This window comes from Pterocles gutturalis, unplaced genomic scaffold, assembly GCF_000699245.1.
Source record: "Pterocles gutturalis isolate BGI_N339 unplaced genomic scaffold, ASM69924v1 scaffold5868, whole genome shotgun sequence".
Taxonomy (NCBI): domain Eukaryota; kingdom Metazoa; phylum Chordata; class Aves; order Pterocliformes; family Pteroclidae; genus Pterocles; species Pterocles gutturalis.
In genome coordinates, this window is record NW_010120313.1 from 149,987 (window position 1) to 164,586 (window position 14,600).

Consider the following 14,600-nt stretch of genomic DNA (forward strand, 5'->3'; position numbering starts at 1 on the left):
TGGGACACAAGAGCTATTGTTTGCAGTCATATGGTTTTATTTGTGTGTTACTTGGTTTGAAAAAATTAAATCCTGCCTGTTCACTTTTTGCTGATTCTGTCTGTTCAAGGCCTACAAAGTGGGGAAATAACATAGTTGAAGCTCTCATTCTGAATTCAAAATTTCCAAATTGCTAAGTGCATCAGGGGGCTCTCAGCACAGTGCAAACAGAATTTACTCTTAGGAATAAGCTTAATCACAAGTTTGTTTCAGTTAAAACATACTTTGGGGTTGTTGCTTCTCTCTGCTTACCATTACAATTACCATGACCTAATGGGAACTCAAGCTTCAACATATTCTCCAAAATTATAACCACTCCACTTCTTCATAAATTATAAAATCACAAAATTTCCATTTGCTTGTGGCAGAATTTGCTCTGAGTTTACAAGCAGAAGTATATAAGCACCGTCTGCTGCATCTAATGAAAATGAGGCTCATCATTAAGGTCTTCTCATGACAGCTCTGCAGTGGTAAGTGTGAACAAGACTGTCTCACTAGACACTAACAGTGACTATCGGGTGATATCACACTGGTGAACTTTAATTTGTAAATGTAACTTTATTTGAGATGCATGTCTCATTTTAGCTTCCCATGTAATTAGTGAAAAGAGGTGAGTCCTAAACTACAAACTAAATGCTTTCCATTGAGCAGACAACCCATTCCTAACTCGAACTGAAGTTAGGTGCTTTAATTTAAAAGCGTGAATCTCCTCCTTTGGGTACAAGCTGCCAGCATCAGTTAAAGAATATTATAATAGGTGAGGGTTTTGTTCTACCAGGGAGCTCATTTTCTACTCATTAAGCAGGCAAAATCTTCTAACAGAAACAGATGGAAACCACCTAGTACAAAACAGTTAGAATAAAGTTCTAGGTAAACACTTGCAAAAACTTAGATACACAAATCGTTTCATTCTTCCCAGCAGATTCAAGAAGTAAAATAAAACCATATGCACACCTGCCAATATTGTGAGGGGGAAAAAAAAATAAAAGTGCCATATTTTAACATGCTTTAATTAAATTCTGATCTGGTGGTCAAAAAGTACTCATCAGACATCATGGTAGTAATCCAAATTCACATGGAAGCTATACACAGCTTTTATACACCTTTAGGTAGTGTCTACAGGGAAAGTTTAGTGACTGCCAGTTTCACTCTAGGGTGCTGATCCACTGTCATCCCCTCTGCAGGCATACCATAACATTGCTGGACTGTCCCGTGGAGAAAATCAACTAATTTCCTCCAAGGCAAGATTTAAAAGAACATTATCAGGGTTGCAAAGTAATTCATAGTAAAAAAATTCATAGTAAAGGAATATCAAAGCTAAAACAGGTTGTCTTCATCGTTTCCATTTGTAGATCTACCTTGCCACTTGGCTGCATACATCTTAACATCAATTTCATTTTCCTCTTGGTTCCAGCTGAAGAGCTCAATATAAAAAATTATTTATTTCATAATTTGTTCTAAAATCTAGCATACTATTTAGGGCAGAACTTAGGTTTTTTCACCTTCTCCTCTCTATAGGTGTCCTATTTGGCAATTCTCCAGTGAAAGTACCAGCCAGGGTGATATATTTATTAAAATCCTTTGCTGTTGGCCTTACAATAACATTAAAAGAACCAGGACATGAATTTTCACAGATTATTCAATCCCCCTATTTTGTGCAAAGAGAAATATTTTCAGGATGTAAATAAACAAGTTCAAAATGAAGGCTGCATGGGATATTTTATTGTTAAAGGTAATATTAGAGGGACAAAAATACAAATGAAATAACATTTTATTTGATTAAAGAGGTATGTTCTGACAGAAGATTACACTGCAGCTCCAGAAACTTAACTCTCCTGTTTCTGGCCATAGTGAATACTTTAGGAACCTCTCTGAATGCTCACTTTTTTCTGAATGCAAAATTCCTGCAAGACAGAGCATTTAATCCTGTCAGATGTTAAATTTTATCTCTGGAACCTACTCTTTCAGAGCTTATGACACTGCAGAATTGCTAATGCATTTAAAATAGATGTTGTGTACAGGTTTTTTTGTTTTAAAAACTAACAGCCTTCCTTTCTCAAAACTTCAATTATGTGCTGCCTTCAGACACCATCAATTCATGTGAAGAGCTAAGAACTATGGATCCACCACAAAACCATCTTCTGTTCCTTCTCTTACAGCCTTTCTTAGACTACTGCTTCCTCACACAAAACTCTTCCCATTTTGCCTTTCTCAGCTAGTTTTGGTCTTTACTACTTAGCCTTCTGATCAGAATTCAGCTTCTAATAGATACTAGAGTGGAACCATTTTTTCACCTCTCCAGTCGGTCCCACAGGAAACACCTGCTCAGGCTACACAGCCCCACCAATCCCATTTCTCCTGTTCAAGCCTTGTAAAATAGCCTCTGGATATATAAGCCTTAACTCCCTTCCTCATTTCTTACGTTAATCTCTTTGTCCAGCCGATCCTGACTGCTAAATCCTGTTCTTTTTACCCAGAAGAGAAAACCCAATACCCAGTTTCCACTGCCCCAAAAGCTTCCAACCCCTGCATTTCATGGTACTCTACAGCTAGATCCCTTATCCCAGTCTCTTGCCTTGGTTCCCGGGCCAAGGTCAGGCTCTCCACCATTATTCTTTTCAATTTTATAATTTTATATTATAAATTTATAAAACATAGGCAATGAAGAGAAAGAGCCCCTGGTCTTCACTGTGATGTCCAGAGCCAGTCCAGCCAGCAGCACTCCAGGAGCTTCAGTTACAGGAGAGGTCTGCTCAGTCCTGCGCTGTCCCAGTCTGGGCACGCAGAGATGAAGTTTAGGGAATAAGGCTGAAAACATCTAGCAAGCATGAGCTTTTTTGAATTATGCGTTCTTTAAGCAGCTTACAGCTTTGCCAGATTTGGGCTGATTTCACAGAGATAAAAGCTGTCCTTTAGCCAATGGTCACTTCTCTTCCAAGAGTCAAGTCTCCCCTCAGAAAGCACAGATGCACTCAAGCAAGAAAGTTTCCTTTAACAGGGGCCAAGCAGGACTTGAAAGTACTTTTGGCAGCCCACAGGGTATACGTGAAAAAATACATTAGGGTCCACTTTTTCTACATTAATATAAAGCCTACGCAGACTCTCCTCCCACTAATGAGATCATGAAACGATGACCTGCAGATCAAAGATCCCACAGCTACATTTAGAGTTCGACAAAGAAGAGATTATCTTCACTGTACAAAACAATTCCCCTAGTCTCATTTAAAAAAAAATAAAAGGGGGGGGGAGGGGGACTAATTTTTATTAATTTCTACATGAAGCATTTCAGCTAGAATTTTCCCAAACGACCTGCATCAGTCATGTGCCCCAGCTTAAGGAGAGGTCAGATTTCAACTCAGACAGTTATAATTTGACTACATTATAAGCATCTGAAAACAAAGTCCGTAATGGGAAGTGTAAGGCAACTTTAATACTAGGTGGGGCTGATACAACCACTTTATCATAGGGAAACACACTCCATATGCAAGGAGATCAGCCGTCAAATAACCTCCTTCCCGTTATTGCCCTGCAGATCCAGTAGCTCCCACACTTCAAGCCACTTGAATTTTGGCAGCCCAGTGACTAACAGCCAGAAACACAATTTCAAGCTGATGATAAAACAGGAACCTCTCAAAACAACTCGTAACGGCTTTTCCAGCTTGTGATTTTCAGTGGACGAAATAAACAGTATGTACACTTGCTGCTACATTAAATGTTCTAAGTCATCAGTAATTTCTGGAAATTTCTCCAAACCTGAACCTTCAGCTGACAGATATTTTCTGATGCACTCAAAAAGCACACTTTGTATCTAGACAATACTTATTGTGTATTACTAAGGGTAAGGTTAACTCATAGGTACTTCCCCAACCCAGTGCACAATGTAAAAGACTATTATGATGCCAGTGGGTATTTCCGCATTTCTGCAACATGGAACTTCACAGGGAGCTGTACAGAATGTATTTTGCTTGGAGTACAGTAGATAAGCTGTCATTGCTGCTTTGGGAAAAGGGGACCCTACATCTTACTAATTATTACTCCAGAAGCCAGTTTTCCCAAAAGCAGGCTGAGACAGAGTCCTGCTCTCTTAGTCTAGAACACAAATGCACAATAGGTGCAGCACAGAAAAACATACACCGACTTACTGTACACATAAATAAAGACATGCAATTAAGTCACAACAGATATGAATCAACACAGAAACAAACTAAAAAAAAAAAATTAATTACCTACTTTGACAGATTCATACCTGCAGTCTTCTCATTTTAAAGCAAAAAGCCAGGTGAGAGAATATTCAAATTTCTTGCCCATTTGGGTGGCTTCTTTGCACATGTTCCTGAATTTTCAGCTATGATGAGATCTGCTCATTGGCAGTCACCAAGAGGCTGATATGACCATGAAATGAGGAAACACAGTGAACGAAAAATAAGGTACTAGCACCACCATTTGCTGAGGGCTGGAAAAACTAGCACAAACTTTAAGTGACCATGTAGACCTATTTCTATAATGCTAGCTGCTTTTAATTCACTTACCATTGCTGCTGTTGGAGATGCTTGATCAAAACATGCTTTCAGCATTAATTACTTGCCAGGAAAACCTTAATAAAGTCCAGATGATTATTTTTATTCCCAGCACTATAAATCTTCATGTGTACAAACAGTTTCAAACAAGGGGTCTTTTTTAGTCATTTGAATTAAACACAAATATTACTGAGAGCTAACCACATACTGGAAGTGAACATAGAGTGGCTGGCAGAGATGGGCTAAAACCATTTAAGAGAATTACTATGCCCCTGAAAAACATATTTTATTGCCACCCCTTGCCATCCCAATACTAAGAAATACGAGGTTTCTGTGAAGCGACCCTGGAAGGGATGAGCTCTCCTCCTCCAGTAGGGCCCTTCCCTGCTGTCACATGGCGTTTCCATTTCTGCCTCCTGCTTCCTGAAGCAATTTAAGTCTGCTTCTAAGAAAGAGGAGGTCTGTGAAGCAGAAAAGTAGCACAAATCTGATTTAAGCAATTTAAAGGAGCACAGTCTGATTTTAAAAGATACTTGTTAAGAAACAGGTTTCGACACCTGCATTGCAAAGTGCAAATGAGATCAGAATTGATGTAGACTTTTAAAATCTAATTTGCTTCTGCCTTGTCTGCTGTCTGCTAGTTTCATTTAGCTCTTCTTGAGCAAAACAGATGTAGCTCTTATAGATTACATCCATCAAATCAATTCATAATTCTCCTTGCTCTATGGTTTCACATATATATATATATATATACACACACGTACGTATATTCTCCAAGTACAGGGGGTCACGGAACAGAAAAACAGCAGTGAAGTCCAGGCTTTGTAAAGGACTGTACTCGACACCATAAGCAGTCAGTAATATTTTCTGCTGCCAGGCCAAAACTGCTTGTTTCTTGTCCCTTTCTAGGTTCAGGAAAGTGTGCAACAGCCATCATCACTCTTACACACACACACACACTTGCAAGGAAATCAGAAATCAGGCTAAAAAATATGTAATTTGGAGCTTCTGCACTGTTGCTGTTTCTTCTTTCTCACTTCAGGATTTTCTGGGAAGGCCATATGTTCCTTGAACCTCTGTGACTGGCAAGGGAGATACAACTGCAACTGGAAAGATGTGTTAGTCCAAGGAAAAACTCCTACATGGATCAGGGCGACCAAGCTGCGTGGGGCGAGTCCTCGTGGGACAAGAATCAGGCTGCCAACATTCCGCTTCTGTCCCCACATCCCTTTGGTGACACTAAGGACAAAGATGGTAAAAAAAGGAATAAAGATCCCAAAGGAATCCCAAAGGAATAAAAAGATCAAGGAATAAAAACCCCAAAGGTCTATCAGATAGTGAGAAACTTGCGGGTAGAGGAAGCTGCCAGGCAGACATCCTCTGGGTCCTCCAGGGACATAGAAAGAAAGAGATTCATGTGATGGGATAAACCTGAAGGCTTCAGGTCCCAAAATACTGCCAGCTTGACTCCTGTCAAACCACTTTAGAGAAGGTGGCATCTGCTTAGATAACACTGTAGCTTCACACACACTAGACATATGTATACAACGTGCTGCTAATAGGTACGTATGTACTCATGCATGCATTCATGGCACAGCATCACTACACAAACTGGGGGAAAATACCATTTTGCTTGTTTGGCAGTGTACAGGTATCAGTATCTTTTCTACATTAATGCTGACATTAACAAAGATTCTGTTCACAAACAAGCACAAAAATCGGAAATACTTCAGTTAGTCTCCAGCTTCATAAGGCAACAGAAGTAGAAAATAAAACAAGCATAAAATCAGGATTTAACAAATGACAATAAACTTGTATTGTCAAGCTGCTGAAACTGGCACCATTTGAGCAATGGAAGAATTAACAGACACTTTCAGTAATAATATTTATTTACAGGAATCACATAAGCAGATGTATTCAGCATTGCTGGGGATTTTTTGTGCAGTGCTTTCACGCTGCATTTATGGAGTTTATTCTGTGAAGCCCCACATAAAATTCCCATTTCTATTAAAAGATCATTATATCCTATCTTAAAGACAGAGACAATCTTCAGTCCTTTAAGATCTTTGTAAAATCATGACAGTGGTTTTCACTTTTATTCAAAAGGGAGAACGAGCAAAGTGACTGCAGATAAGGGACGCCAGAACAGTGGAAAGCAAGAGGACAAAAGACATGGCTAAAGACACCCGCAGCTTAGCGGGGGGAGCAGCTTTGCTCTTTCAAATACAGAATGCACAATTCTGGTAATCTATTAAAGAAAAATGGATGTTAAAAGAATAAATATATAATTTAACTATTAAAACAGAACATCTAGTTTGCATGATCATTTTACCGGGAGCTGCGTGTTCCTGAAACTTCTACAAAAACAAGAGCTACGTACATCTTGAAATACTGTGTGTTCCCTGGTATGAGGAACGCTGCAACAGACACAAAATACTCCCTCAGGGCAGACAGGGCATGGAGAGGTTTAGATCAGTGTGGTGATGCAACTGTCCAAGCTGACGCTGGAGTTAAACATATGTCCAGCTGATGGTATCGCAGGCAATAGGATTTAGAGGATGACAGTTTTTAAATTATTTTCTTAAAAGGGATATAAGCAAGATAGTGATAAGTAAATCAACTCCTAACCAAGAACATGAGTGAACTTCTTCGTACTGATGAGTTATTCCTGTGCAAGTTTCCTTGCGTAGGAAAGTTACTCAACAACTGTCCTCCGTCTGCAGCACCCAGCTCTGGCCCTTTCCTTTGGTAAGCACCAGCCATGAGAGAATATCAATCAGCTCTGCTGCGGCCAGTCACGCAATTATGTTTTCTAGGCCAGCTCTCTACAGAGAGGTAAGTCAGTTTAAAATATTTACAACTTTAGGTAAACAAAAAGCAGTTAAATCTTTATTCTACAATCCAGAATGCAAATCTCCACATAAAATCATTGCCTATCTTAGGAACAGTCTCTATATTCCTCTTTTTCACTCCTATAAGGTTTTTTCAGCCAGTTTTAATGTTGGGAAGAGTAATTTGACTGAAGTAAAAGTAAATAAAATTTTAAAGGGATTAAAACATATCATTTTATTTGAACCAAGTTTGTGCTGTCAAGATACCGGAAGAACCCCCGATGAACAAGAAGTATCACTGGGAAAATTGATATTAATATTTCCACTATACAATTTCATTAAAGGTTTTGTAATAGATGCACAACAGATGCATCTATGAAAATAGTATATCTCCCTTTCAAAACAACAAATGAACTTGTGACTGTCCAGGTCAGTTAGTTTGTGTACTGACAGACTGGGTTTTCAATAGCTGACCTTTATCAGATTGGCTGACTGACAGTGGTTTGGTCGGTCATTCTGTTAAAGGCAAATGTGTATTTCTTGGCCGCAGAATAAAAATGTTAATTGGTTAACAGTATATCGGGCCCTGTTTCAATCCGATACCCTTTTGTCGTTGTTGTTGCTAGAATCACATTTTTTTATCTTGGTATTTAGCTAAATTACTAGCAATAAAATCAAAGTAAATTTAAATCAATAATTGCATTCAGAAAATTTATACCAAAGCTATAAACAGAAGCCAGTGCTATGGGCATTTCCAACAGGGACTGAAACATGCAGGCCACTCAATAAATGGGATATTCCTATTAATGCACAATTTTTCTCAGCACAAGGAACATGACTGAACTCTTTCAGATGTCTACACTGATACATAACATCGTTTGACGTTTTCATCAGGTTAAACTCACCTGGACGTAACAGGACAAATTCTGACACTCTTGGAACTGAATGCCTTCAGCTCTTTAGGATGTTGCTCCTTCCAGAAGTACACACGCTAAGAGGCCAGCCACGGCTGGCTAACCATGCTGGACTCGCTTCTTTGCATCTGATAGATAATCTAAACCAAATGACAGTGGAAAAAGCAGCTAGTTGACATACCACGCGAAATGCGGCGATCCTGTAGTTCTGTGACAGCAACCAACTGTTTGAATTAGTTTGGCAATCTTTTGAAGCACCGACAGAGCATCCTTGGGAGTATGACACAAGACTGTTAGGCAACAGCCTCCAAGTCTCACTCTGTGATAGCAACAGCATCAGTAGCATTTTGTCTTCCAGTTCTTTTAGCTGTTCTTTATTTATACAGGCAATATTTTCCTGTCAGTTCTAAATTTGCATTGTTTCACTGACAGCTGCTGCCTACTTCCTAAATACTAGCATCATGCTCACTTTGTACCTGTTAGCTGGTTTATTTTGGTTGAAAATTCCCACAAATATGTGCATCGTCTCCAAAAACATACCAGGCAAAAGTGTTCTCAAGCTTTTTCCTACACAGACAACACTTAAATTGTATTATGCACTGGAATTTGTCTTCCTACATTATTTCTTACATTATTAGCACGTTTTCCTGTTTCACAATAGCTCTTCATACTAGCCTAGCAAGTAAAATATGACATCTGGAGTAAACACCAGTTTTAGTTGCCCGCTACTATTTAGTAACAGACTAAAACATGCAAGTACACATATAATGGAATATATTAAAGAAACTGCACTAGAAAATTTGAGGGATTTTGTATTTCACTTATTTTGGACTACCTAGACTTCTGAGCATAGGAAAAAACAGAAGCAGTTAAACAAGAAATCCCATAATAGCCAAAGTATTTAACTTATTGCTAGAGTACAATTTCCTTAATTTTTAATTTGTCTTCTTGCCTTGTGGCTCTTTAAAAAGCTAAAGTGTTACTCTGCTATGGGTAAGACTTTAAAAACAACTATAAATGAAATACTGAACTATAGCTTCTGACTGCAAAGCTGAGGATAGAAACAATATGACAAAATACTGCTATAGCTATTTATATTGTCGAAAATATTACCAACCTTAGACAGATCTCTAATACATAATTATGTACTTCTGGATGGAAAAAAAAGATCCATCTACTCCTTGTAGACAGGAATGATCAGATTCTCTCCGGGCATGTATACATCTGCACCACTGATGGTCCTGTCTCATCTTAATCGCAGCCACTACCACAAGTTCATGTGACGTTTTCCCAGCCTAATGAACGTTTCGGTAAACAAGCCCCTCCTTTTCTGCTTGTTTGTTACTGGTCTATGCCCTTTACCAATCTTTTGGCAAACTCTTACTATTCCTCTATTACTAGTCTTTTAAAGAGAAAGAAGGATTGCTAGATTAATTACCTTCAGTGGGAGGATGGAAGCATTTTAAGGTGCCACAAATTACTGAAAAATGTCATTTGTTTCAAGTAGGCATTTTTTCTGGATTCCAAGAATAATAAAACACCATATAATTGATTCTACGACAGAGTTAGATACAGGAAACATCACCTTATCCTATTTGATGAGCACACACAAGTCTCATGACTGGGAAGTTTTATGTATTAGAAAATAAACAATGACTGGACATATATATAAGGAACATACATTAAATCCATGTGGAGACTTCAGTAATGTGGGTGGGTCTTCTACACCAGCATCACTTCATCACTTTGCAGTCTGGTCCCATTCCCTGCACATCTCCATGCCACCAGCATCCTGATCCCTCAGGCCAACTGTTCTCACCCATCCCACTCTGTTTATTAGAGGAACCAGTCTTCACTTACCTCCTCATTGCTGATACATCAGGGCTTTTACAATTCTTCTTTTTATAGACATATTTTGGGGTGAAAAATATAACCCCTTCTTTAAATTTAACATTTTGGGCCTTTTGCATTTTTTTCAGAGGTCGTATATTAAATTTATGTTGTTTTTCATGGGGAATTGTGAAAACCAACATGCCCAGCCAGAATATTATGGTAAGCTTCCAGGAGAAACAAAACCAAACACATTCTGAGGTAATAAGAAAATCTTCTGTTTTGATATTTTGGATACTCTTAATTATAAATTCCAAGTCCCCTAATGTAGTTTGGAAGCAGGTTACTGCAGCTAGGACCATCCTACATGGGGGAGTTTTGGCTGGATGGTGAGGCGGGCACCACCCAGCGTGGGAGCAAGGCTCACCCACTGCCCGACCCACCGCTGCCCTCCTTGCGGCCCTCAGCTTCCTTCCCTTCCCTCCCAAGATGAGCTCCCCTTGCCTTTCATCTCTCCAAATGCATTCAGCTTCTGTTCGCTCACTCTTCTCTTCTGGTTCTTTTACACAAGGCTGCTTGGCCCATTATCATCTGGTCATTGCAGCCAGAATTAACCCCTTCTTTGCTGGACATGGCTTGTAAACTCCACTATGAAACATAGATTGTTTCCACTTCCTTCTGGGGCACTTTTGCATGTAAATATTAAGCTTTCCAAAATTTTCTAGAGGCTATTTTCTGATTTAAGAATGCTCGTAAATTTTTTTCTGACATTCATCTTAGAGCTCCTTAGATGAGCTTGTACTTGTTTCAGATATAGTGCAGACTCTTTACACTCACCAATGCTTACTGAGTCACTTTTTACATGGTATGGAACTGACCAATATATATTTGCTTTTTTAGAAATTACATTTCTCTATCATTTGGTCTCCAATCTCTTGCCTGTGACAAAATACTCCTTTTGACTCAACTATGAATCCTGTTTCAGGGGTTTTTTTATAAACTGGTTTTTATTGTGTCTCCTGTTTATATTTCTAACTTTTCTAGGCCTACAGATTTCAACAAACACCCTCTGTTTAGGATTATTTACAAATACTTGTGACAATGATATTCAGATATTTTACAATGGAGGGTGAAAGCAGTACTGAAATTGCTAAATGCATTCCCTGGAAAATTCCAGTCCTCTTTCTACATGGTCTACCAAACAGACTGGAGTTGAAGTGCTGGTATTCAAACTGCAACTGAGCTGAACTGCTTTTGTGTTTCATCGAGAAATGCATCTTGTTTCAGTGAAGCAAACATGTAGTTCCTTTAGCAATTGTTAAATTGGAGGTTTTGTTGTACTGCAGGAAGATCTGCGCCCTGTAATAGTTTCATGTCAGGAAATGCAGCTGAAGAAGGAGCCCAGGAAAAGCAGGGACATATCAGGTCCAGATGCAGCACAGATGTGCGGCTCAGCACCAGGACAGAATCAAAAGATGCAGCGATCCATCTGCCTTGTGTTTCGCTGCATTTTTCAGCAAGTTACTTCACTTTGTTGTAGTTTCTCTGTCTGTAAGGATGGAATCAAGGGGCCAACACTCCTTGGTCAAGCACTTTGAAATCCTGCCAAAGAAAATACTATGTCAGAGCATAGTCTTATGATTAATCATTAATAAATCACAAGTAATTACTAATGATTTATTTTACTGCAATTTATTATAATGTAATTATATTTATAGCTATTAGTAAGTTATTGTTAAAACATTCACAAAGAAATGTGTTTATTAGAAATAAGTCAGCATTATCACTTTGTTACCAACATCAATAAGACTATTATTTGGTGGACAACACTGTATTTTCTGTTTATCTTGTCACAGTATTTTTGTTTTCTGACAATTTTTTTTATAATGTTTATTTAATTTACTTTTGGACAATAGTGTTAAGCTTGCACTTATAGTCTACAGGATAGGCACTAAGGGATCCCATTACCCTGGTGTTCATTAGTTAGAGAGTTGCTCTCACACAAGGTTCTCAAAAAGCAATCAAGGTGGTTAAAAGGAAACTATTGGCAAGTCTCGCACCCAAGTCCCTTGTAAACCTTTATTCTTCTCCAGGAGCACTATTCTAGCTTCGCAAAGCACAAGAGGAAACGGCAGAGGCTTGGGCAGTTGCCCCACTGCTGCAATTTTTCACTCACGTGACATCATATGAACACGTGCTATCGTGTTTCACTCAAATTATAACATATTGATGTTATCAGGAGAAAGCTTCTTCTGTTTAACATTGAATAACAAGGTCACTAACCTCTGCCTAGTTGAGAAACAGCCAAGTGGTAAAACTAAAGTGTTAACTTCTGACTACATCTCTAAGGCAAGCATAGTCTCATTTAGGAAATATTTATTTAAAGTGTCCCATGTTCAGAAATCTATTCTCCAAGGTAGCTCAATTTGCCGCTGAAAGTATTGTGGTCAGAAACTTTTTAGAACAGCTTGAGCAAAGATTCTTTTAATATTAAAAAATACAATTTTGGGGATGTGAAAATTGAAATCCATCTCAGAAATAAATGTCATTACAGTTTATTGCAAGCTAAAAGCAGAAATTGAAGCAAATAACATAGAATGACATTTCCAATTTTTTCTAAAGAAAAAAATCAACAGAATATAGAGAGTCTCTTATGTAACCAAATATAAAATCATAATGCTCTAGTGCCTCATCTATGAAAATTTTAAAGAACTTCCTAAAGATAGGTGGGCAACTGTAATTACCTTCCTTTTAAACCGAATAAAAACTTCATTGCTTTATCCTTTCCAGAACTGGAACCTTGGACCACAGAGGAGAAAGCAATGCACTCTTACTATTAAAAAAAAAAATTCTCTCACAAAAAAATGTGCTTGCAAATATATTTTGTGGGTTTAACTATGACAGAGATAAAGGCCAAAGTATGTAAAAACCCCATATTCTTACACATTCTAAAATGTAAAATAGTTCTGATATTCACCGACTTTTACAGAATCTGATTTATACAAGTGCTAAGACATAAAACATGTTTGAAACTAAATAGCTGGCAAACTTGCAGGATTTGGGATGGCAAGGGGGAAATATCTAGTTACTAGAGCACTGGGATTTGTAAAATGGAACAATAAAATACTTGACATTCATGAAACTTTATTTTTCAAAACAGCAGCGCAACCAGTAATCATATATTGTGTGAAATACACCAATTATGCTGTTAAGGATGGGTGGTAATCACCAGTAATTTCTTCTTCCTGTAAGAAGCAATAATTTAGTAAATTTACTAGTTTGTTTTGTTGAGTGGAATTTTGTGATGGTATAATTATCTTTCATTGAATACACATAGAAAAGGCTTTTAAAATTCTGTTTCATTTAGAAACTATAAACCAGATTTCTCTACCGTATGGAGGAGAGACAGGATTCTCAGCTGCTGTCCAATGCTGCAGTTCCTCCAGTCTTCTAGGTTTAATAACGTACTGAACAGAGGTCCTTTGGCAAACTGTTTCACCCAGCCAAATGCAGACAAACTCATCAATACACCAGCCACAAGGCAAAAGAGACATCTTTATGCTCTTGCTTCTCCCCGCCTTCTCCCACCACAGGAATGGGGAAGGGTAGAGATTCTTCCAGCAGGAAAAGTGACTTTTCCTCATGAAAACCCTTTTTTATGGAAAAGGCCACCTTCTGAACATTTTTGCAGTTTTCCAAATAGATGAATCAGTATTTTAGCTGTGTCCTTGGGATACTCACCTGCTGCAAGGGCCAAACAGTGGAAGGTGGGCAGGGACCAGAAGCCTTACTGGGGAGAATCAAACCAAAATGCCCTGCTACTACCAGGTGAAGCTGTAGCTTAGTCACCTGTTGAGCATTAATGGATGAAAGGTTTCTGAGGGTGGCAGTGAGAAGTGGGATGGATTTCCCATTGATTTCTTCCTTTCTCAAAAGGAAACAGCAGTTGCCATTACAGTAAGCATGTAGCTGAAACATGCTAGGTGAGAGAAATAGCATTATTTCTATTTTAGGAATTCCCACATTTCAAAAACATATATATTTCACTCTTGCATTTAGACCGTCTTTAAACCAACATTTTCTTCATGCCCCTTCCCTCTTTGACTTGGCAGTATTGCTGAAGTCTGCCAGAGGGGTTATTTTAGTTGTGGCTATATCTGTTTTTCAGGCTCAATTTGTATCCCTGAGTTTCAGAGGATAATCACCCTCACAACTCCAATTGATCTGCAACAGCCCCTCTGGGTTCTCTGCACCTCCAAAACACAGATATTAAAGGCCTTCCTATATGCAGAACACATGTACATAAACACAGCGGAAGACCTTCACAAAGACTGCCTGTCCAGCCTCATGCTGGGTGCAATGCTGGGAGCAGTGCTGCGCATGCCAACAGATCTGACTCCAGGCCATCCCTGTGAGAGGCAGACAAGAAAGCAAACAGCCCTTGCCAAACAGTAGTCAGGCGGCATGCA

At 38.7% G+C, this 14,600-nt stretch overlaps 1 protein-coding gene across 1 annotated transcript in view; it reads right to left on the bottom strand.

Moving 5' to 3' along the window:
- The window catches only part of ESR1 (estrogen receptor 1), a gene marked incomplete at its 3' end in the record, with an annotated part of 135,546 nt that extends 131,207 nt beyond the window's left edge, over nt 1–4,339 (bottom strand). Inside the window, exon 1 of the mRNA XM_010076852.1 lies at nt 4,286–4,339. The remainder of the gene's footprint in view (nt 1–4,285) is intronic.
- Nucleotides 4,340–14,600: the final 10,261 nt, after the last annotated feature.